General features: G+C 35.9%; 1 protein-coding gene across 14 annotated transcripts in view; it reads right to left on the minus strand.

Annotated features, from left to right (window-relative positions):
- GRXCR1 (glutaredoxin and cysteine rich domain containing 1) overlaps positions 1-24,632 on the minus strand; it is a 306,050-nt gene that overhangs the window by 196,798 nt on the left and 84,620 nt on the right. For 4 of the 14 annotated variants that reach the window (XR_007477291.1, XR_007477292.1, XR_007477285.1 and 1 more), the window contains one exon: positions 17,028-22,970. The exons of 4 other annotated variants lie outside the window; for them this stretch is intronic. The gene's annotated coding sequence lies outside the window, so the exon portion shown is untranslated. Of the gene's footprint in view, positions 1-14,487; positions 14,642-16,200; positions 16,598-17,027; positions 22,971-24,632 lie in introns of those variants that run through there. 6 more of the 14 variants (XR_007477288.1, XR_007477293.1, XR_007477287.1 and 3 more) reach the window with 3 other exon arrangements.

Raw genomic sequence — 24,632 nt, forward strand, 5'->3', positions numbered from 1 at the left:
GGTCTGTACCCTGTTTAAGGGTTGTTTATGTTGTTTAAACATCTGTCCTATCCCATTTATTATTGTCTCTAATAAATGAAATAGAGACTAAGAAAACAATAGGAAAGATCAATGAAATTAAAGCCTGGTTCTTTGAAAAGATAAAATTGATAAATCTTTAGCTAGACTCATCAAGAAAAAAGGGAAGGGCCCAAATCAATAAAATCAGAAATGAAAAAGGAGAAGTTACAACTGACACTACAGAAATACAAGGAACATAAGAGACTACTACGAGCAACTATATGCCAATAAAATGGACAACCTAGAAGAAATGGACAAATTCTTAGAAAGGTACAATCTCCCTAGACTGAACCAGGAAGAAATAGAAAATATGAACATACCAATTACCAGGACTGAAATTGAATCAGTAATTTAAAAACACTCAACCAGCAAAAGGCCAGGATCAGATGACTTCACAGGTGAATTCTACCAAACATTTAGAGAAGGGTTAACACCTATCCCTCTGAACTATTCCAAAAAATTGCAGAGGAAGGGACACTTCCAAACTCATTCTATGAGGCCACCATCACCCTGATACCAAAACCAGACAAAGATACTACAAAAAAAGAAAATTACAGACCAATACCACTCATGAATATAGATGCAAAAATCCTCAACAAAATGCTAACAAACTGACTCCAACAGTACATTAAAAGGATCATACACCATGATCAAGTAGGATTTATCCCAGGAATGCAAGGATTTTTCAATATACGCAAATCAATCGGTATAATATACCACATTAACAAACTGAAGAATAAAAACCATAATTATCATCTCAATAGATGCAGAAAAAGCTTTTGATAAAATTCAACATCCATTTATAGTAAAAACTCTTCAGAAAGTAGGCACAGAGGAAACACACCTCAACATAATAAAGGCCATACATGACAAACCCACAGCTAACATCATATTCAATAGTCATTATTGTCTTTTTGAAAAAGAGGGGCAAAAAAACCCTCTCAAACCAGGAGGGTAAGTAAGTACTATTTAAATGTGCTTGCTTTGGATACCAAGGGGGGAAAAGGGGGGTGGGATGAATTGGGAGATCGGGATGAACATATATACACTACTATGTATAAAGCGATAATCAATGAGAACCTACTGTATAGCACAAGGAACTCTACTCAATGCTCTGTAGTGACCTAAATGGGAAGAAAATCCAAAAAAGAGGGGGATATATGTATACATATAGCTGATTCACTTTGCTATACAGCAGAAACTAACACAACATTGTAAAGCAACTATACTTCTATAAAAATTAATTAAAAGAAAAAGTCCAAAGGTGCCCAACTCATTTGGGGGTTAGTATCATTTTGCTATCAAAATCAGATAGTACAGAAGAAAAGAAAATTAGAAGCTCATTTAACTGATCGCAAAAAAAATTTATATTATAAGCATTTACATAGGTTTTATTATGTCAGGAACTTGCCTAAGCCCTGAACATATGTAATTCAAAGACAACTCCTTGACTATTATCTCCATGTTACTGATAAGGAATTTAGGCATAGAAGGGTCATATGGCTTCCCCAAGGTCATACCGCCAGCTAATTGAATCCAACAGTTCATTTGGAAAAAAAAGACCCCAAAACTGACATCATGCTCAAATGAGGTTAATCCCAGAAGCGCAAAATTAGTTACACTCCATGAAACTCATCAATGCCATTTATCTTATTAGTAGAGTGGAAAAAAGTTATATCATTATTTAAATGAGGCAAAGAGATTTTAATAAAGTTCAGGACCTATTTATCTTTTTCAAAAATCTTAGCAAACTAAGGCTAGAAAACTCCCTCTCACTGGTAAACCTTATATACCAAAATCTTATAGCGAACACTACAGTTAGTGGAAAAACACAGATAAGCATACCCTCCAAATTATAGAACCATACCCAATAAATGACAACTGATTGATACAGTACTAGAAGTCCTACCAATACTAAAAGGAAAGAAAAATAATTAAGAAAAAGAGAAAAATGATCACTATTTGCACTAGATGTTACCATCTCCTAATAAAACCACAGAATTATCACCAAATGAAGCAATTAGAAATAAGAAAGTTCAGAAATTTACCTGAAAATAACAACTTAAAAAATCAATAGCACTAACTTACCCCAGCAATAACCAACTAGAAAACATAACAATAGCAAAAAAAAGAAAAGGAAAAAAGCTATAAAATATCTAGTAATGAATTTAACCAAGGACACACAACATGAACACATAAGAACACATGGTATGGAGAAAACGTAAAAACCCTAATAAAGGGTATACTAGTTGATTTACAAAATTAAATAGACATTTTATTCTCTTAGGTAAGATGACTTAACATTACAAAGATATTCACTATTCCTAATTATTCTATAAATTCAATGTAATACCAATCACATTTCTAGTTGGATTTTTAAAGAATTAAATAAATTTTATTATTTAATAGGAAGCCAAACTTTAAAAAGATGAAAAAAAGAAGGGCAAGCTGCCAGATATAAATACATACTTTTAACTCATAATAATAAAAAAAAGATATTGTCATAAGAACAATCATATGGACCAAAAAAACACAATAGAAAGCTCAGGGATAAACCATGTAGAGGGGACACTTTTATATAAGATAAGGATAGCATCACAAATTCATGAGGAAACAATGAATTATTTAGTAAAATGGTTTGCAAAAAGTGAATCCCAGCTTAACCCTACACACCAAAGGAATCTACGAAGGAGTAAATATCTAAAGGTGAAGAATAAAACTAGAAAGCTGATAGAATAAAATGTGGAATAGCTACAGACCTGAGGCAAAGGAAGGATTGTTTAAACAAAACTTTGAAAGCACAAACAAAGAAAAAGGAGTAATTAAGTTGTTTACGTCAAAGTGAAGAATTTCTGGTCAATAAAAGATACTATGGATAAAGTTAATATATAGCTGACAGAATGGAAGAAGATATTTGCAAAGTGTAAAACCAACCAGGGATTAATGTTTAGAATATACAAGAAACACCTACAAATGTATAGTGAAAGGCAACAACCCAAATAGAAAAATCAGTCGGAAATATGAATATCCAATATAGAAGAAACTCAAGATGCTGACAGATGACAAATCAAAACAACTGGCAATTACAGAAATACAAGTTAAGTGATTGTAGGCTGGCAAAAATTGGAAAGCTGAATAATGCTAACTATCGGCAGAGATGTTGTTAAATATGAATCTTTGTCCACTGCTGGTGAAAATACAGACCAGTGCAAACTTCCTGGAGAGCAACTGGGCACTAGTCAAAATAAATGCATGTCGCATATGACCCAGAAATACTGTACCTGGGTGTATGTCCAAAAGACATTCTCACAAAGTCCCTGAAGACACGGACAGAGATGTTCATGACAACCCTAGAAATGATGCCAGAGTTTCCCACAGGCCGTGTGACCAACAGAGAAGGCAGCTGGGCTTGAGCTATCTTGGCAGGACCCCACTCAAGAGCTCAGTTCACCTGTGACAGAATCCCACCAATAAGAGGCTAAAAGATGGCTTCTTTTGGCCAGAGTCAAGGGGGAGTGGAAAGAGAAGGGCCAGACTGGAGCTTACAGTGCAGGGAAATGTGCAGTGTCATTCTCCAAAGCCTCCCCCCCAAACCTATATGTGTGTCCCATGAGGAGTCAGTGTTTGGTCACCCACCATGGAAAGGACATTGATTGTAAATTACTGTTAGTCAGAAAAGCAGCAAAAGAAGGACATCACTGCTGACCAATTAAGGTAACTACCTCCTCTCCCTCTTCCTCCTCCTCCTTTAATGAAATGGAGAAACTGAACTTTAAGGAGAGTTTGGAGAGGAGGTATCTCAGAGCTATATCATACCCACCATCCTTGAAGCAACCAGGGCCAAGATAAAGTCCCCCTTAGGGAGGGGAGAAAATGAGGCAGTTGAAAGAGAGTCTTTATAATGCTTTTCAGCTTTACAGTGTCCTTTCTCTACAGACCCTATGGTCTGAACATTGTTTCTCACCGCTCCCCAAAAATTAATATGTTGAAATCCGAACACCACAGGCAATGGTATTAAGAGGTGGGATCTTTGGGAGGTGATTAGGTCTTGAGGGCAGAGCACTCATAAATAGGTCACAAGGGCAGAGACCTCATAAATAGGTTTAGTGCCTTTAGAAAAGAGTCCCCAGAGAGCTTGCTTGTCCCTTCCATCACGTGAGGTTACAAGAAGTCTGGCCTTCACCCAACCATTTGGGCACCCTGATCCCAGACTTCCAGCCTCCAGAATTACCAGGAAAAAATTTCTGTTGTTTATAAGCTACCACCTAATCTGTAGTGTTTTGTTATAGCAGCCCAAACAGACTAAGACAGACCCCAAAGGAAAAGGGAAGTCAGGGCCAAAATATAGCTGAAGCTGCCTCAACAAGATGCTAGAAATAGGAATTAGTTTAATTTTTCTTTATTTATATCCTACATAATTACAAAAATCATTTAAGCAGAACCGAAACTATTTAACTTTGTTCTGCTGCCCAACATTTCAAATGACACCCCCCATCCTGCAACTGGAGAATCAGCTTCATTGTATAGAGGGTACACTCAGGCCAACAACCTGAGCTGGCCCGTCCAATAACGTGTTCAATCACAGTGGCTCCCAAAAGATGGGAATGAAAGCATTTTATCAGACCACAGCACACAAGTTTGCCTCCTATCGTGGCTGGACCTCGGCTCTCTAAAAGGACTAGGATGAAGAGGAGAATGACAAGCAAGACTGTAAGTTCCTCAAATGTCTTCCACTTGCAGGTCCTAGAGGACACAATTATTGATCTCAGAGCTTGAAATGGAAATCGATGGTTTTTAAATGCTAGAGAAAATAAGGGAATTAAAATAAGGAAAAAAATCTTGTAAAAAGTATAAGCCATTAAATAATGGAAAATGTTCATTTTCATCATCTATACCTGTGTGCTCAAAGACAAAATGAGTTGCAACCAAAAAGAGTCAGTCTTATTTCTTCAGAATAGGCTTCATGTTTCACAAAAGCCATGAGTTACTGTTTTCAAGTCTCAAAAAATCTCTTTAACACCTAGACTGCAACAAAATTGAGCATGTGTTTTTGAACCCTAATTAGTTCTTGGTTATATATACCCAGCTATGGGTTGTCAAACTGCTTGATTTGGGACCTGATATCAAAATATCACTTCCTATTACTTTGATTGTGTGCCAGATGTTCCAGCTTTAGATGCCCTTGGGAGTTGGTTATTAATGTGGTTGTTATTACTGAATGCAAAAGAATATCTTAATATCTTTAAATATTAAGTTTTGCCCTGAAATAAGATAAGCATATGCAAGTATGATGATTTGGGGCTGAGAAATTAAACAAAGTAATAGAGAAGTAAAGGAAAGATGTCCCTGATACAGTCAATTGTTAATGAACCCATGGATGGCATAGTTGCTTCTCCTATGAACAAGTAAGATTTCACAACATAACAATAAATATCAGGTCAGTTCACTGCTTTTGCTTTCATTAGAATCCCCACATCATGGAGGAACATTTTCTTGTTAATGCTAAAGTTCTCAAAAGCAGGACTGGGTATAAAATCTCTTCCACTTCTTAGTATTACTAATGAAGTTGGTTGTCATTTTATTTATTATACTCGTTCAGTTTTATATTAGAAAGAGAAAATGACATTTAAGAGATTAATTGAGTTCAGGGCAAAAGATATCTTATATCTGATGTTTTTGAAGGTCTAAATAGAAATAAAAATGTCTGTCAAACCATGTTTCTGAATTTTTATAAGACTATAATTATACACATAGTTAATAACTCCATTAGGCAGGATGCGTCAGAAAACATTGAAGACTTAGATTATTATGATTAGCATAATAATTAGGTCGTTCATCAGGAAAAACTATGAATAATTCATTTTAATTAAGTAACTGATATAACAGCAAATCAACCATCAGTGCCAGAGCCTAGTAAGTCACCAGTAAAACTAACTTCTGTACAAGATAATAAATAAAAAATTTGTTCCATTACTAAAAAAATCACCAAAAAGTTTTCCTGGACTTTGCATGTTTGCCAGTTAGTAGGTATTGCCCAGGTATGTGAAACACTTTGCTGCTGCATAATTTGAAAACTAGAAAGAAGTATTAGATATTAAAGATATGAGAGGAAAATGTGCCTCTCTTCCAGATAATAAATGTTACCATTGTATTGCTTTCCTTCTGGCTATGCCAGGTGACTAACCTTTGGAATTAAGTGTAGAAATATATATTATACAGGGAAGAAACAGTCCACGGAGAAAACAGGTGGCTGAAACCAACTATTCCAGTCCATAAATGCTGGTATAAATTATTCTGAAAAAGAACAAAAGATTCTGTCTCCACATCCAGTTTATAAAGCCTGTTAAGACCCTGGGATTCAGAACAATCTATTATTAAATATTCTGCTGCTTCTTCTGGTTTACCCAGAAGGAAAAAAGCCCAAGAGGTAGAATCATTTTTTGGACGAGAGATAAAGATCAATTTAAAGATTTTAATAAGTGATCAATATTAAGATGCAGGGATACATAACACATGAAGGCCTATCTAACTTATGAAAGTTTTAATTTTAGGATGCCATACCCTTTAAATCAAAGTGTGTTTCAATTTTTTTTCTTATAATCTATAAGATTATAGATCATCAAGTAGACTCCAGAATTTGGAAAGACCAAATAAAGCCTTATTTTAGTGTAAGAGTAACTAAAAGCCTTAGGGAATATGATGAAGTTCATTGGAACATGGGAACTTGGGGACTGTTTTCTGTGCTGAGCAGAGGACAGGTCAGATGAATAACCATTTTGCTCCAATACAAACTGCCTGACCCATCCCCTAATTAACCCTCTGGCCATAGCCCTGACCTCAGAAATGCCACTGCTGTAATACTGAATGGGGTTTAGAGTGGCAATGACCACTGACAAGTAATCCAGTAGTTTGCACATCAGCCAAGAAACACTGCAGTTGAACATCTGCATCCCACCAATCTTCAGGACCGTCAGGACACGAACCTGGGAGCCATCTTTGACTCCTTCCTCTAAACTTCCTGTCCAACTGGCCTGCCTGTACTATGTATTCGATCTACAAACATCTTTCCATGCTCTCCACAGTCACGGCTGTCATCGGCACTACTTTCATTCATGCACTAATCATCTCTTAGTTGTAATAAAATAGTCTCCTGTTGGCTTTTGTGCCCTCCTATGTGCCCCGCTCCAACACAAGTCTGATCACAGCAATCTATTACTTAAAGTATTTCAATTATTCCTAATTTCTTTGCTTACATTTGGTGACTACTAACTTTTCCAGCACTTGCCTTACCAACCCCATAGTTGACTCAATTCTTGCAGAGCTTAGAACATGTCATGCTCTCATCTCTGAATCTATACGCATATATCCTGGGTTCAGTCAAATTGAATATTTCTTCCCTGTAGCTACTACTTCAAGGCTAGATAGCATTTGATTGTAATTCATACTTAAACAGAAGTCCCGAGATACTATGGTACCAGGGCTGGTCTTGTTTACCCCATCTCCTAATTTCCTGTTATCTACAGTGCTAGCTATTCACAACAATGAATTTTGTTCCTCTGAATAAAGGTAAGGGAATTCACCCACCCAGATCAGCCCAGAACCCAAGCTAGTATAAGATGAGATGACTTAGCACTAAGAGTAAACCAAATAGGGATTTTCTGAAATCAGTAGCTAGGCCTCCCTAAAAATAAATGGACCATTGTCCTAAAGGAAATGCCCAATACTTTCCATTACTTCACTCAGGAACAAAATTAAGATCCCATAGTGACTTTCATTTCTTACATTTTTATAACTCCTTGGGGCAATTAAGGACAGATTTTTCCCTAGCCTATTACTCATAAATACCCGTAAAAGAGGAAGCTAGCATAATTTTCCCCAAGAAAAGGAATTTTTAACAAATGACCTCAAATACTGAATAACTCACTTTCTGCACTAGAGTGACTTAAGTGATCAATTTCCCAGAAGGAACCCACTGGCTTAGCTTATGCAAAAGGAAGCATCAATATTAAGAACTCATGTTAATTTGTGTGTGTGTGATAAAAGTATTGTATTATTAATCAGAAAGTTTTTATGCATTAAAGATAACTACAGTGTTTACAGATGAAATTATATATGCCTGGGGTTTGCTTTAAAATAATGCAATGGGGGAGGGGGCAAACATAAACAAAATAAGATTGGCCATAAGCTTGATTATTTTTAAGCTAAGTGATTAAAACACGACAGTTAATTATACTAGTCTCTTCTTCTGCATAAGTTTTTTAAAATTATAACAAAAATCTTTCTAAACAAATGAATTTTTAGAGCCAGTTGATCCTACTTGTTCCTATAAAAGGAGAAAACGATTACAAGGAGTGCCAAGAGTGGTTCAGGGCTCCTTTGGGAGATTTTTCTGAGGTTTCCTTTAACATGACTCCACTCTCTCTACTTGAAATCATCACCTCTCCCCCCGCTGCCCCAACCACCTTCCCTAACTCCTTTTTATTCCTCAAGGCTTAGTTTAGGCATGGCCCTCTTGGAAAGCCTGATCTTATGTTTTCCTCCTTCCCAAGTCAGGGTAAAGTGTCCCTAATACCTGCTTTCATAGCATCCCATGTTTCTTTTATTGGGGCTCTTATTACACTAAATTGTACCTATTTGCTTACTTGTCTGTCTCCTCCACCAGAATCTACAACAGAATCCAAACTTTCTGAAGATAGGAAACATCTAATTTATCTTAGGAAAGGATCTTAAAACACACACTATTTGCTTTACTTTTATACCATTTTTCTCCCACTGTTCTCTGGATTTAATCACTTGCCTGATGATCTTTCTTACTTTGAGAATCTATCATCATGTGGAGAGACCAGGAATGAAAAATTTTATTTCGAATCCAGCAAATCCTTAATCTTTTGTTTCCTCTAAATTATGCTTGAAAAATGAACTGCTTCTTTTTTTAAATCATCTCCCTCTATTTGTATTTTATGAAAGGCAATGAGATGACGGAAGTTGGCATTGTCACAGTTCTGCCTGGAAATCTTAGCTAGATCACGGGGTTCATCAGTTATATTTGCTATTTTCCATATTACTGCAGGGTACAGTGCTAATAAACTTTCTTCTATTATATGACAAGTGTCTCTTTTCTTACAACTTCCAATAACATTTTCTCTCTAATCTCTCACCAACAGGCTATTTGAGGCCCTTTTAGCTACTGCTAACGTGGTCCTCATGGCTCTTAAGATTTTATTAACATCTCCCCAAGTTTACCCACCATCAAGTCCACATTTCACTGTTTTTTATGGTAGTGTCCCATTTCCAAATACCCAAATGTGTTCTTGTTACCTATCATTTCGTAACAACTCACCCTAAAACAGTGGACCTTCTTTGATGAGAGCTGATGAAAGTTAAATCACATCCTCAGTTCATAGCATATCACCATCATTTGTCTTAGTGAGGCTTTCTCTTATTTATATTACTTACTAATTTATTTACTTATTTGTTTTTATCCCCCTCTTAGTACTCTACCTGTGCTCCCAGGCAACTCTTACAATGTGCTTATACTAACACAATGAGCTGAATCATCAATCAGGCTCACAAAACCCATGTCTTACCAAGCACCAAGCTTTACTAATGTTTAGTCAAGTTTACACAAAGGAGCCGCATCATAAATCCCTTTTTCACATTAGGATGCATTTTGGGTTCAGAGCAAGAAGCACAATGGGCAATACAAAATGGCACAAGGAAGCCCTTTACTTCTGTGCTTCTCTCAACCTTTATACTTTCTGGTTATGTAGTAAGAAGGTCTATGTGATTAACTTCCATTATCCAGCCCAGCTATGGCTCATAAAGCCATGAACTGAAGACTAGTTTATAATAAATAATCCAGACAGACGAGGTACATCCTGCTATAAAAATTCCTTAGGTAAGAAATCAGAACATGGCACCTCCTGGAAGATTTTCAGTTACCTTCCAATTAGTAAATTCCATCAATTTGCTAACAAAGGGGTCTGGGTAAGGTCAGCGCTACCTCAGGCAAGGAGAGAGGAACCAAGTTTTAGACCTGTTTATTAATCCTTTACTGGTGTTTACAGTTTATCTCTTATTTTGATGCATTTTCGAAGCATGTGTATTGTTTTGTGAGCATGTACAAACGTATATACGTTTGTATTCAATATTTATTTGTGTTGCATATTTACATCAAAATTCTGTTTCTTACTGGTTTCTTTTAGTCCTGTGTCTTAGGATCCATCCACATTGCTACGTGAACACCTAATCCATTGCTTCTAACTGCTGCATACTATTCCATTTGGTTTATCCCCTCTCCTAATGATGGACAGCCAGCTTGTCTTACTTCCTTAGTGGCAGAAATAATGCTGCAGTCAATATTTTTAGATATGAGAACCTCATTAGGATATTTAATCCAGCGCATTACTCTTGGGCCATGTGGAACAAATATACTTAGTTTATTAAATACCGCCACCTCCAAAGTAAATACACTCAGACTATACTCCCACCAGGGCATGAAGATCCCTATATCCCCACATTCCTGCCAACATATGCCATTATCCAACTGACTGGGGGTAATAATTACAACAGAGATGACGCATTTTGTTTGGGATCCTCTAATTACCAGCTATGATGAGTATTTTGACATACACTGTTACCTTGACCATACTTGTTACCTTTTGGAATTTCCTCTTCTCTAAATTGTGTATTCATACCCCTTATGCATCTTGCAAATTGTAGTTAAAATGGCACATTCCCAACTCATTTCCTCTCAACTGGATTCAAACTGTCCATGGACACTCGAATATGACACAAAAGGGAAGTGTAATGAAGGGGCAGTCAGAGTGGCAAGAGCTAGTGGTCCTCACTAATTGCAATAAAAATAACTTAGTCTTGCAAATTTCACTAAAACATACAACAGTGTGAGTATCTTGGGAGGGCCCCTCCCAAAGCAAGTAAGGAGCCCTGAAGCCTAAGCTTTGTTTGCTTCACAATAAATCCACCTGGGGTCCCATGTATACATGGATCCAACCTGAGCCCTCTATTTGGTTCTACTGATTTACTGGTCTGTTCTTGCACCACACTAGGGCAACACTAGGTTTATAACTATGTCTTTGTTTGCTAGAATTTTATCAATAAGCAAGTATTAATTTATTTTATGTTTTTATAATATCACTGAAAATTTCTTAGAATCCCAGATAACATTTCCATACTTTATTTTTTATTCAAATTGTATCTACCCCCATCACCCACCACCTACCCCCTCACTGCCTAACGGAATCCTCTGACCAACAGGAGTTCCCACCTTTAGAATATGTCACTCATCTCCATGTTCCTAGGGATATTATTCCCTGTAGTTTTCATTATTTTTTATCAGTGGTAGTATTTAGCTAATAAGACATTGCTCAGAAACACTCACTCTATCCCCTTTCAGATTAATGAATTAACTCATGCATCCATTTATTCAGTAAATAGTTCTTAAGTGCCTACAATATGTTTAAATGTTATGAATTCAACAACAACAAAAAGCATACGTTAACCCTCATGGAGTTTAATTCTTACCATAAATCATTTCCTTTACCAAGAAGAAAATAGAGAGTATATGGGGGATACATAAGTAGTTTCTTCCTTCCTCTTACAGTGTATTCAATAAAGTTATTAATAATAATATGCCTCTTTCTGATATCCACGACTGTAAATTTCTAGACACTGCAATGCATCAGCGGTGGTTTCTGCAAAAACAAAGACTTTGTTCCCTTTTCCATAGGTCAGCTCACCGCTCTATACCACTACAGCTGTATATACAGTGTATATCAAAGTCATGCAAAATGTTGAGTGTTCTTTTTAATGCCCTCAATAAATGCAGTGCTGACTTAGATACTATCTTATTGGACTACAGTTCTTTCCCACTGTTCATGCCTGTTTCCCTCAGGACACTGGGAAGAGACATAATTTCATAAGCCATTCTCCTACTGAGGAAGATCAGCGTACCCTAAGGAAAAAAGAGCATATTTTCACAGTAAGGTGGAAAATGAGTGCATTTTTCTTTTGAACCAGTGGCGGTGGCGGTGGGAGTGATTGTTTTCCTAATGTAGAATTCATGACATCACTTATTTACAGACAAATTCAAGCATGTCAAGTTTGGCAGATTCTTTCCAGAGACTAGCTTATATCTCTAGCCTCATTGTCTGCCTCTCCTGCACTGTAATTTGCACTTGGCAAAGTTCCCAAAATAGAATATGCTGTTTCATACATCAGCATTTTTAGTTTCACTGTGACTTCTACCTGGAATGTGTTTCCAGCAATTATTTCTTCACCTGCCTCCACCCCTCATGCAAAACACAGTCCCAGAAGTGTCTCTTCTCCAATCACATAATGCTCCTCTCCCCTGAGACCCGCATACCCTGAGTATCCCAGTATCGTAACACTTAAATTAGTCTTTCGAAATGATCTATTTACATGCCTGTCCAGCCTACAAGTTTCTCAAGAGCACAGGACTGTGTCATTCTCCCCTTTATAGACCCAGCTACTACCCCAGTCCTTGCCATACAGCATGCAGTCAACAAATACTGAACAGAGCCCAACTCAACTAAAATATCAATAACTTTTTGGAACAGCGCTTTGAGCTTATGCAATCATAATTACCCCCAGAATGAACCCTGTGGGTAAACAAAATAGCCAGCTTCCAACATAAGAAACTTGAAGAGCAGGAAAGGCAAATAATCACTGGTGAACTTTGGTTAAATTCCCTCCTTACCCTTTTAATTAAAAATTTTTAAATGCCAATTAGTATACTGAGCATGGAGCACATTAGTAACTATTAACCCACTCCTTGATGATACAATATTATAATGCATGGCTTAGCAAAGTGGTTTTTAACTTGGCTCTTTGAGTTGGGGTGGGGATCATTTTGTGCTTATTTTTTGGTGCATATTTTAAGTTGTGATTTTTTTTTCCTCTAAAATAAAGCATGAGCATAAAAATCGATAAATGAAACAGATAAAAGTGAGTGAGGTAGCTGAGGATGGATGGAGGGATGAGGGAAACTGAGACAGAGCCTTAGGATCCCTACTGCTCCTTGGAGCTCACGGTGACAACCATGTGTAGGCAGCAAGCAGTCTTTGAGTGAAGCACAAAAGAACTAAGCTTGCTGTGCACTGCCTCTCTTCCTTCATCCCTCCTCACTGCACGATCACTTATTTTAATTATCTTTTTTTTTTTTTTTTTGAGTTGGGCAAGTAGCTTCTGAAACTACCAACTTCATCTGTATTCAGAAGGATCAAGTTTCCATTGCTTCTAGGATTCTGGGGTGACTCGAGAATGTTAAAGAGGTGGAAAGAAAAAAAATGGCAGTGGAGGGCGTTCTATCAGTGATATATAATTACCTGCCTCACATGCTTTATTATGCTTCATTATCTTTATTATTATTTAACATATATTGTAGGAAAAGTGCTACAGAGCAGCATTGCTCAATTTTTAATGTGCATGGGAAGCACCTGGGATCTTGTTAAAACAAAGGTTCCGACTCAGTAAGTCAGGAGCAAAATAGGAGAGTCTAACAAGCTCCCAGGTGATGCCAATTCTGCTGGTCCACAGATTGCGCTTTGAGAGGCACTAAAGGATGCCAAAAAATGGATGAGAAATAGTCTCTAATTCTCACGGAGTTCACAGTCTCATAGGAGGTACAGACCGTAACTGTAAGAACTCAAATAAGAAGCAGCAAAGGGTGAGTTCTGAAAAGGATGCTGAACACCAGGCAGCCTTGAGGTTTTAGCAGAACACATGCAACATGGGCTGTTCTCAGAATCTCATGTCAAGTGCTTTAAGAAAGTAACATAAAAGAAATGAGGACCCAGTCGGGAGGTCCCAAAAGAAATTAAATATGTTCTCCCTTTTCTGATCCCTTTCTTGCTAGTTTTCTTAGTGAAGTGGGAGAATGCTGACTTTGTTTACTACCAACATACTTCTGCTTTCTTGTTGCAGAGAGCAGTAAAGGAAGATGGACCCCAGACAATGCTAGCTTCCTCATGGTTTCCAAAAACAGCCTCCTAGACTAGGTAAGTATTTATCCCAGCAGAGATGTCACCTTGCAGAGACAAAAACTGAGCCTGTTATCAAACAGACTAGCCCACTCTTAAGTGTAGGTGTCCAGGTGTCAAGCTGAAAGGAAGACAAATGCAGCTTTGCTCCCCACACACAGCCAAGAACTGCTTTGGAAAATTCTGTGGTGTGTGACACGTTGCTTTTCTATACTGTCACATTTTAACAGGTTAACAGTAGCAAAGCTAAACTTTCAAAACTCAGTTTTACAGGCTTGGGTATCTTTGCAATGAAATCACAAGATCACAGGGTTGAACTGCAATGTGGATCCCATCCTGTGAGTGTGTATCAGGGTTTCACTCTCAGAACATCGACTTCTAGGAAACACACAGTAGCCCAACCAACCTGTAGCCAAGCAGCGAACAAACAATCCTCTTGCTAAGGAGTCTGCTCCGAATTTCAACGAGATCCGACTATTTCTCAGAAAGAACATTCTGTCTCAGTGTTGTTCACTCATCTTTTGTCCCAAACCGATGATAGTGTGGTAACGGGCTGCGTTCTGTAGAACGAAACACACGCGGTTTGGAAGAACATCAGGCTTTAGGCTTTAGTTAGTGTCCCTAAGTTCAGGGTTCTCATCCATAAAACAAGGATAATAAAATCTACTAGTTACTTAACAGCATATTGTGAGAATTTAAGGAAGCAAATGTACGTGAAAGAACTGTAGAAACTACAAAATAATAATGTAATAGCATCATAGCTCATAAGCAATTGTCTTAATAAGTAGTAAAACAGTTGATTTCCATTATAAAAGTTGAAGGCCCAGATCCTTCTTTCCACTAGACTGGAACTGCAAGGGGGAAAAAATTTAGCCAAACACTCTTTCCTGGGACTTCTACCCTTGAAGAATTGGTGCAAGGCTTTAAAAAATGGTGAGGTCCCATTCATTTAGAAGCAGCATTCTCATCTGACTGTTCCTGTCTTGAGAAATTTCCTTTAGTTCTTGTTTCCTTGCTCCACTCGAAACCACTGATTTCCTCCTATTTCAAGATGTGGTTCTCCAATCTTTCAGTTTGCCAGTAAATTTCCTTTTTTGCCTAAGCTTACCAACGTTTGTTTCTTTGCAATCAAAAAAAAACTTAGCTAACTGATATACCAAGCCAGGATCTCAACCCAGGACAGCCCAAAATCCAAAGCCCATGCACTAAACCAATAAATTATACTGTCTCTTAAAAAGTCACATTAAGTATTAAAATGTACAGTGCTTCTCTTATCCAACCTGCAGCTGTATTAATCTATGATCCACCCATTAGTTCATATGGTAACTTCTGACTTCTAAAAGCAAATGTGAAAATTATTTCTTATGTGATAATTCAGAAATTATCTTAAGTGCCATGGATTTAAGGGGAATCATTGAGTCATTTGAGAAACTGAACTGTAGAGCTGATAGGAACCTATGAGATCATTTTCACCTAACTTTGTATAAACAGAAGTATCATAACAATTTCATGAAAACAGCATCTGGCAGACTTAAACATTCTTCTTTCAATTGGTATAGAAGCAACTACCCCACTGCTTAGATGCAATGTATTACAGACAAGTCTCACCAAGTACAAACTGTAAACACAGACTACAAAGACAAAATTTATCTTTCTCAGCTTTGTTTCAAATTTAAGAAATATCCAGGCTCTGCTAAGTGAGCAAGCCTATTACTCCAGTGGCCCCTTGAGTAGTCTAAGCAATCATCCTGGACATCAAACAGCAGAAAGCTTTTGGAAAGAAAAAAGGAAAAAAGGTTCAGCCACAGTTTAATTTCCTCTCTAATTGCAAAGGAATATATTCACTGAGCTCCTCGGGAAAGGAACTTTCTTCCACTCTCTCAACACTTTTCTGTTGGTACTAGATGAAAAAGAGACACAACAAATTGACGTGGGCCCTTAGATTCACAATTTTCTGAAGAAGGGCTTGCAGGAATGGGCATGTGCTGCGTGTGAGAGGAGTGGAGGGAACCAGAGCAATGGGTTCCTGCATGTGTCTGGACCTGTTACCACTCACCCCAACGTATGGCCAGTTTTCCATGAAAGAGAAAAAAGGCATGTCGACTGAAAAAAATGCACAACCCGAAAGTTGAGAATCATGTTTTATTCAGTGGACTTGCTGAGGACATAAGCCTGGAAGACAGCCTCTCAGCTTGCTCTGAGGGACTGCTCCAAAGAAGTATGAGAGGAGCCAGGATATATATAGGAGTTTTTGCAAAAACAACCAGGTAGTCGGAACATCAGAAGATTACTGCTAAAGAAAACCAGACATCTCAACTTAATGAATTTAGCGCTTTTCCATATATAGGAAGATGCAAGAGTCTGGCCTCATTGAAATCAATCCTTTGATATGATATACCTGGCCTTGATATCAAAGGCAAGTATCCTGTTTTTCTCCATCCTGAATCCCCTCAAGGTGCACAGTCATGGGCGGCTACAGTGGCTGATGGCTTGATGACTGCAATATCCTTTGTTTACTGATATGGCAGGTGACATTTCCACATGCAAAACAAATAAATCACATTGGATTGTATATTTAGGATAAATGATATTTTCAAAATTCCCTGCAACATGCAAAAACCACTCACATTTATTAAAAATCATTCTCCCCACTCCAGGGTTGAAAGATTCTTTCATTTAGCAGGTACTTTTTTTTAGCACTTTGAGGAACTAGTGTTCTTTCTGAGCTCAAATCAATACCTCACTTACTGTGAAGTTCCAAGCTGCAGGATCATCACATAAAACACAATAGGGTCCTTCTAGTAATGCTGATAACCCAACCTTGTTGAATGTGCACAAGTGGAAACCACAGAACACTGAATTTCATCAAATGTAAGATGCTATCAGCATGCAGGTTTTATAAATTTAAGTTTTAGCAAAGTAAATAAAGACAAATTGATCACATAATTTGATGACTCACTTTTATTGAATATGTGACTGTTTGGAATCATATAAATATTATAAATGACATGGTCTAATGTAATGAATTCTGTCTAATTAGAAGTTTTAAAAAACCGTAACCTAAAAAATTAGAAGAATGAAAAATACTGGCATAGAATCTCCTCAGAAATCTCAAATGGAATCATCTGATGGATCTGGAACACCATTAGAGAAATATCTATTCACTTCTTTGAAGATCTTTAGGGAGAAGTTTAGATGTCTTGGTATAATGGAACAGGAGCCTTCTATGAAAACACTGAAAGAAGAAATATCAATAACGACGTGGCCCAAGAATATCACCTTTACCCTGAGTTGCTACTTTTAATATTTTCATTTACAATTTATTTCAAAAGTTGGTCTAATATTTTTTACTGCATGAACAAACTTTCATCAAAACGGCCTTTCTACAGAATACATTTCTCTTCAGTTTGCAAAGACGATATTCTATTCTTAAGCAAGCAATTCTGGTTTTACATTTGTAGCACCATTAAATAGAACTGGAGAGGTAACTTTTTTTGTACGTTTTTGTTGTAAATTTTACTACTTCAAACTTTTTTTGTGGCTGCCAAAGGGAAAAGAATAAGAAACAAAAATCAATGTTTGTATTTAAACTTGGAAGTATGATGAGAAGATACGGTGTGTGTATGTGTGTGTTGTTCTTTTGTTTTGCCTACTTTCTAGAATGTAAGCTTATGATACATATACTTACAGATAGCTCCTTCTCCTCCTATTACAGAGATTAACAATCCCTTTCTCTCAATAAACACAGAAGCTATCATTTATTGAGTAGCTATTATGTGCTCAGTGCCATACTAAGCTCTTTAGACTCATATAAGAACTCTATGACAAAGTCATATTAAAATGGTGAAAACCTTTACAATATTCATTTAAGAAGTATTTATTGAACAACTACTGTGAGACATTATTCTGGGCTTTGATGATATCAGAGTAAACAAAAAAACACAAAGCCACTGTTCTCAAAAAACTAACAAAAATAGAGAGAAAAAACATCCATAGATGAAAGAGTATCTTTAAAGTATGACAATTTGATTGAAAACAAATCAGCAGTTACAATGGAAGACAGTAAATTCTGAGAAAATGTATTCAAAAAATACATTCGAAAATCAATCTAGAAATGTATGTCCAACAAAATTATCATCCAATAATGCGGGCAAAACATGTAAATCATTAGATGAAAACAAACTGTTTCTTCTATTAATAGATTCTAAATAAAAGCACTTAAAATATACTTCTAGAAGAGGACAAATTAGCCATAAAGGGAGGTCAGAAAAGCATACAAGAAGGATGAACAAAGCAGATTCCACAAAATACCAATAACAATGCTGCTGGTCATATTATTATTTGTGTATGGATATGACCTTACCTTAAAAATAATATCTACAAACATACATCAATATTTTATTATTATTATGTTATATACTATATATATATTATGTATATATTATTATGAGGAAATTTTCCTCTCAAAAATTAACCTGAAAAAATAAAAAAAATTAACCTGAATGTAGAACCATTTATATGAAGAGAAAATAAAGTTCCATTTTCTTTTAAGCATAATTATGAATAATGGCTTCTTCTAGGCTCTGCTGTTTTAATCAATTGTGATTTTTATTACCTTTTTTTAATGCTCAAATTGTCACAAATTAACCAGTGGGAACTCTTTTTTTTTTTTGCGGTACGCGGTCCTCTCACTGCTGTGGCCTCTCCCGTTGCAGAGCACAGGCTCCGGACGCGCAGGCTCAGCGGCCATGGCTCACAGGCCCAGCCGCTCCGCGGCATGTGGGACCCTCCTGGACCGGGGCACGAACCCGTGCCCCCTGCATCAGCAGGCGGACTCTCAACCACTGCGCCACCAAGGAAGCCCAGTGGGAACTCTTTTTAAGCTAGCTTCTGAGTCCTGTCAACACCACATCAGAACATTTCAAAGCACACTTGCCTGCTGGAAACAAACATTTCTAGCCTAATCTTGAAAACTCTCTTCCCCAAGGCATAGAATTAGCTCCTCCTAGAAGCATTGATATTTTTAGTTGATTTTTACCATTTCTCTCTGATATCCCTACTTGAAATTTTAACTCCTCACAAAACTGTAACTAAACCTCCTTACTTTTATAATGTGAGGAACTAAATAATCTTTACCATTTTTATTAAAATTTATATAATCACTTGATTTTTTAAACTCTGTCAATACAAACTGTCTAAAAGACAGTGCTAACATTTTGAGTGATTTTCAATATTTTTATTCTGCTATGATTTTATGTACTCAAACCCCATTTCAGCCCAATATTTCTAATTATTTCCAGGAAGTTTCATAACTTTTCTAATTTTTATAGAGCAGTGTATTTCTAAAGCTGTCATTGTCTTTAGTAAGTTGTAATTACTTTTAATATGAGACAAAAATTTTAAATCAACTACTTAACAAATGCCAAGATATATACTTTATCCATCCGTACACGAGACAAAAAATGAAAATCTTTGGTTGTTCACTATTTTAATTAAAATAAGAAAAGCATTATATCTGTAAACAATAAGGCAAATTAAAATTAGAAAAAATTTCAGTTTTCACTTGGAGAGAAACTGAGATTCTGGTGCATGCTGAAAGACATAATTCATCATGGAAGTTCAATATCTAAGCCCTCACAGAAAAAGCATCTTCAGAACTCTTTGATGATACTTATGTGGGCAAATGGTACCCTCTGGTGCAAGACTGATTGAAACTGACACTTTCAACTTCATGCTCAAATTGGAAAAAGGTCCCCTAAGGATAGAGGAGCAATACTCAATTAAAGATGTCTGATTGTTAGAGAAAATGATACTGATTACCTTGCCTCTGAACCTCAAATTAATTATGCAAGATAATTCTCTACAATTTAAGACTGCCTCTATTATGTGATTTATTAGAACTACCTTGAACCTCTCTGGCCACTTAACATATGGCTTTTCAAAAGTAATTGAGAATATTCCATTGTATCTAGATGGGTGGGATGGGGGAAGGTGGGAGGGAGGTCAAAGAGGGAGGGGATATAGGTATATAGCTGATTCACTTCATTGTACAGCAGAAATTAACACAACATTGTAAAGCAATTTTACTCCAATAAAAAAAATGTAAAAATAAAAAGTAATTGAGAAATGTGTTTCTTTTTCTAGCTGGAATTTATTTAAAAGTTTTGGACAATAACTTGAGATATATCATCTAGACACATTAATATTTATAATCTAGGTTTAGCTTTGCCAAAACAAAGCTGCAATTAGAATCCAAGTTTTCACCAAATCATTCAGATTTTTACAGTTTAAAAACCCAAAGTAATTTTTGCTGAATCTGAAATGATAAATAATTTGTCCCAAACCATTGCCTTAAGGTCATATAGTAAGTACAATAGGAAAGCAAAGTGAAGAGATTGAATCTATATTAAAAGGTAGGCTTTCCTAAGGTTGTTTCTATGCTAGTATCATCAGTCAATACATAATTAAATATTTTGATAGAGTACAAAATGTGATTTTTTTTTCCTGAGACAAAACAGAAATACCAAATAGGTTGTGTTGCATGCACCAATTCCAATTATCTGATACTGAGTAACTCCAGGACCGTGTTGAGGATTCTGAGAAAGAATCTGTGGCTCAGAGTCCAATATTAGCCAGGAGTGGAGGACTGGATACATATTTTTGGCCATCCTGACTCCAAAAGAACTGAAAAGAATTCCTTAGGACATTACCTCTACCTTTCAAAATATTAACGAATATTCTTTTCTACTTTGAATTAAGACATCTAACACATTTTGATTTCTATAAATACCTCTGAAACTAAATTTTTATTATCCAACTACATGTAATTTAATTTAATAGGAAAAAAAATTTCACTGAGTGCCCACCAAAAGCCCTTATGCCTGGAACTGGGAATAAAACAGTGTACAAAATAGACACAATTTTGCCCTCTCTGGGCTCTCAAATTAACAGGAAGGTAATAATTTTGATAATAATTGTCTATATAGGCAAAAATCCTCAACAAAATATTAGCAAACCAAATCCAACAATATATAAAGAGGATCATACACCATGATCAAGTTGGATTCATTCCAGGGTCATAAGGATGATTTAACATACACAAATCAATCAGTGTGATACAACACATCAACACAAGGAAAGATAAAAACCATATAATCATCTCAGTAGATGCAGAAAAAGCATTTGACAAAATTCAACATCCATTCAGAATAAAAAGTCTCATCAGAGGGAACATATCTCAACATAATAAAGGCCATTTATGACGAACCCACAGCCAACATAATACCCAATGGTGAAAAGCTGAAAGCCTTCCCACTAAATTCAGGAGCAAGACAAGGATGCCCACTCTCATCACTTCTATATAACACAGATTAGAAGTCCTAGCCACAGCAATCAGATAAGAAAAAGAAATAAAAGTATCCAAATTGGAAGAGAAGAGGTAAAACCATCACTACTTGAAGATGACATGATACTCTATATAGAGAACCCTAAGTCTCCACACAAAAACTATTAGAATTAATAAACGATTTCAGCAAGGTAGGAGGATACAAAATTAAGATATAGAAATCCACTGCATTTCTACACACTAATAATGAAATATCAGAGACAGTAAAAAGAAAAATCCCATTTAAAGTCATATAAAAAATATACCTAGGAATAAACTTAACCAAGGAGGTGAAAGATCTATATGCTGAAAACTATAAAACATTGATAAGGAAATTGAAGATGATTCAAAGAAATGGAAAGATATCCCATGTCCTCGGACTGAGAGAATTAATATTGTTAAAATGGCCATACTACTCAAAGTAATCTACAGATTTAATGCAATCCCTATCAACATGCCCATGACATTTTTCACAGAACTAGAACAAATAACTCTAAAATTTATATGGAACCATAAAAGACCCAGAATTGCCAAAACAATCCTGAGGGGGGAAAAAAAAAAAGCAGGAAGTATAACCCTTCCAGACTTCAGACTATACTACAAAGCTACAGTAATCAAAACAGCATGGTATTGGCATGAAAACCAACACATAGATCAATGGAATAGGACAGAGAGCCCAGAAATAAACCCATGCATTTACAGTCAATTAATCTATGATAAAAGAGGCAAGAATATATAATGGAGAAAAGACAGTCTCTTCAATAAATGGTGTTGGGAAAGCTGGACAGCTACATATAAAACAATGAAATTAGAACATCCCCTTACACCATATACAAAAATAAACTCAAAATGGTTTAAAGACCTAGATGTAAGACATGACACCATAAAGCTCCTAGAAGAGAACATAGGCAAACCATTCTTTGACATAAATCATAGCAATATTATCTTAGATCAGTCTCCCAAAGCAAAAGAAGTAAAAGCAAAAATAAACAAATGAGACCTAATCAAATTTAAAAGCTTTTGCATAGCAAAGGAAACCATCAACAAAATAAAAAGACAACCTATGGAATGGGAGAAAATATTTGCAAATGATGCAACTGACAAGTGGTTAATATCCAAAATATACAAATAGCTCATACAACTCAATATTTAAAAAACAGACAACCCAATTAAAAAATGGGCAGAAGACCTAAATAGACATTTTTCCAAAGAAGACATAGAGATGGCCAACTGGAACATGAAAAGATGCTCAGCATTGCTAATTATTGGAGAAATGTGAATCAAAACCACAATGAGATATCACCTCACACAGGTCAGAATGGCTATCATCATAAAGTGTACAAATAATAAATGCTGGAGAGGATGTGGAGAAAAGGGAACCCTTGTACACTGTTGGTGGGAATGTAAATTGGTGCAGACACTATGCAAAAACAGTATGAAGGTTCCTTAGAAAACTAAAAATAGAACTAACATATGATCCAGCAATTCCACTCCTGTATATATACCTGGAAAAAAAAAGAAAATATTAATTTGAAAAGATACATGCACCCCCAACATTCATAGCAGCACTATTTACAATAGCCAAGACAAGGAAGCAACCCAAGTGCCCATCAACAGACGATTGGATAAAGAAGATGTGGCTCATATCTGCAATGGAATATTACTCAGCCAAAAAAAGAATTAAATACTGCCATCTGTATCAACATGGATGGACCTAGAGAATATTATGATTAGTGAAATAAATCAGACAAAGACAAATACTATATGCTACCACTTATATGTGGAATCTAAAAAATAATACAAATGAACCTATATACAGAACAGAAAAAGACTCACAGACAGAAAACAAACTTATGGTTACCAAAGGTGAAAGGGAAGGGAGAGAGACAAATTAGAGTACAGGATTAACAGATAAAAACTACTATACTTAAAATAGAGAAGCAACAATTCCCTATAGCACAGGGAATTATACCCAATATTTTGTAATAATCTAAAATAGACTAGAATCTTCAAAAAAAACCCTACGAATCACTGTGCTGTACACCTGAAACTAACACAAGACTGTAATTCAATTATACTTCAATAAAAAATAATAATAATAATCTAAATGAATGGTTGTATCATGCTTTGCAATGTATTTTTAAACATTAACCTTCCTTGAATTCTTTGGAAAAGCCAATTCGTTCATGATGTACTTTTTCAACACATTGTGAGATTTGGTTTGCTAATATTTTGTTCAGGAATTTTGCATCTATTTTCGCAAGGAAGAATGACTTTTAATCATCCATTATCAATAAAATCCTTATTTGATTTTGGCATCATGATAATTTAGCCTCATTAAGTTATTTGTAAGATGTCACCTGTTTTATTTTGTTCTATTTTCTGGAAGGATTATATGGTTTTGGAATTAATTGTTTCTTGATGATGTGTCATAACTTGCCTTTTAATTGATCTAGATCTGTTGTTTGTTCTGTTTGGGTTTTCATTTTGGCTTTTTATATAGAAGAGGGAAAGATTTTTAAACACTGATCTAGTTTCTTTAAAGGTTACAGGTCTACTAAGATTTTCTTTTATTTCTACTTGATTCAGTATTGCTAAGTAATTTTCTGTGTGAAATTGTCCATTACAATGTAAATTTTTTACATAAGACTGTACACTGTTCATGTATGTGCAATTTTATTTTGTATGTTAGATGTTTTTTCTCTCCCTGTCCCTTGATAAATTTCACCAGGGTATATCAATTAACACTGAATTACCTTTTTTTTTTAACAATTAAAATCAATTTGGCCAATTATTTTGGCTTCATACCAAAAGGCATAAAATTGCCAAGAAGTGGTAAGCCTTTACTTGGTAATCCATTCTTTTAATATTAAGCTTCTCCGTTATTAAAGTATATTTGTAATTATTCTATGTTCAGCACCCATGAAAAGCAGCCATTCTTTCATTTGGATGAAATAAATTTTCATCTCTTTTTCACTGCCAATAATAAATGATATTTCCTTTCTAGAGCCTTTCTTCTTAAATCTTTATTCACAAGTCCTATATTTCTCTTTGATTCATTCCTTTGAACTCTGTCTAGGGTCTCTCCGTATCTTTTAAATTTTGAAACAGAGAACTTAATATTAAACCCTAGAACTACCTGACCAATGGTATATAAAATAAAAAAA

This window comes from Orcinus orca, chromosome 4 (assembly GCF_937001465.1).
Source record: "Orcinus orca chromosome 4, mOrcOrc1.1, whole genome shotgun sequence".
Lineage (NCBI taxonomy): Eukaryota > Metazoa > Chordata > Mammalia > Artiodactyla > Delphinidae > Orcinus > Orcinus orca.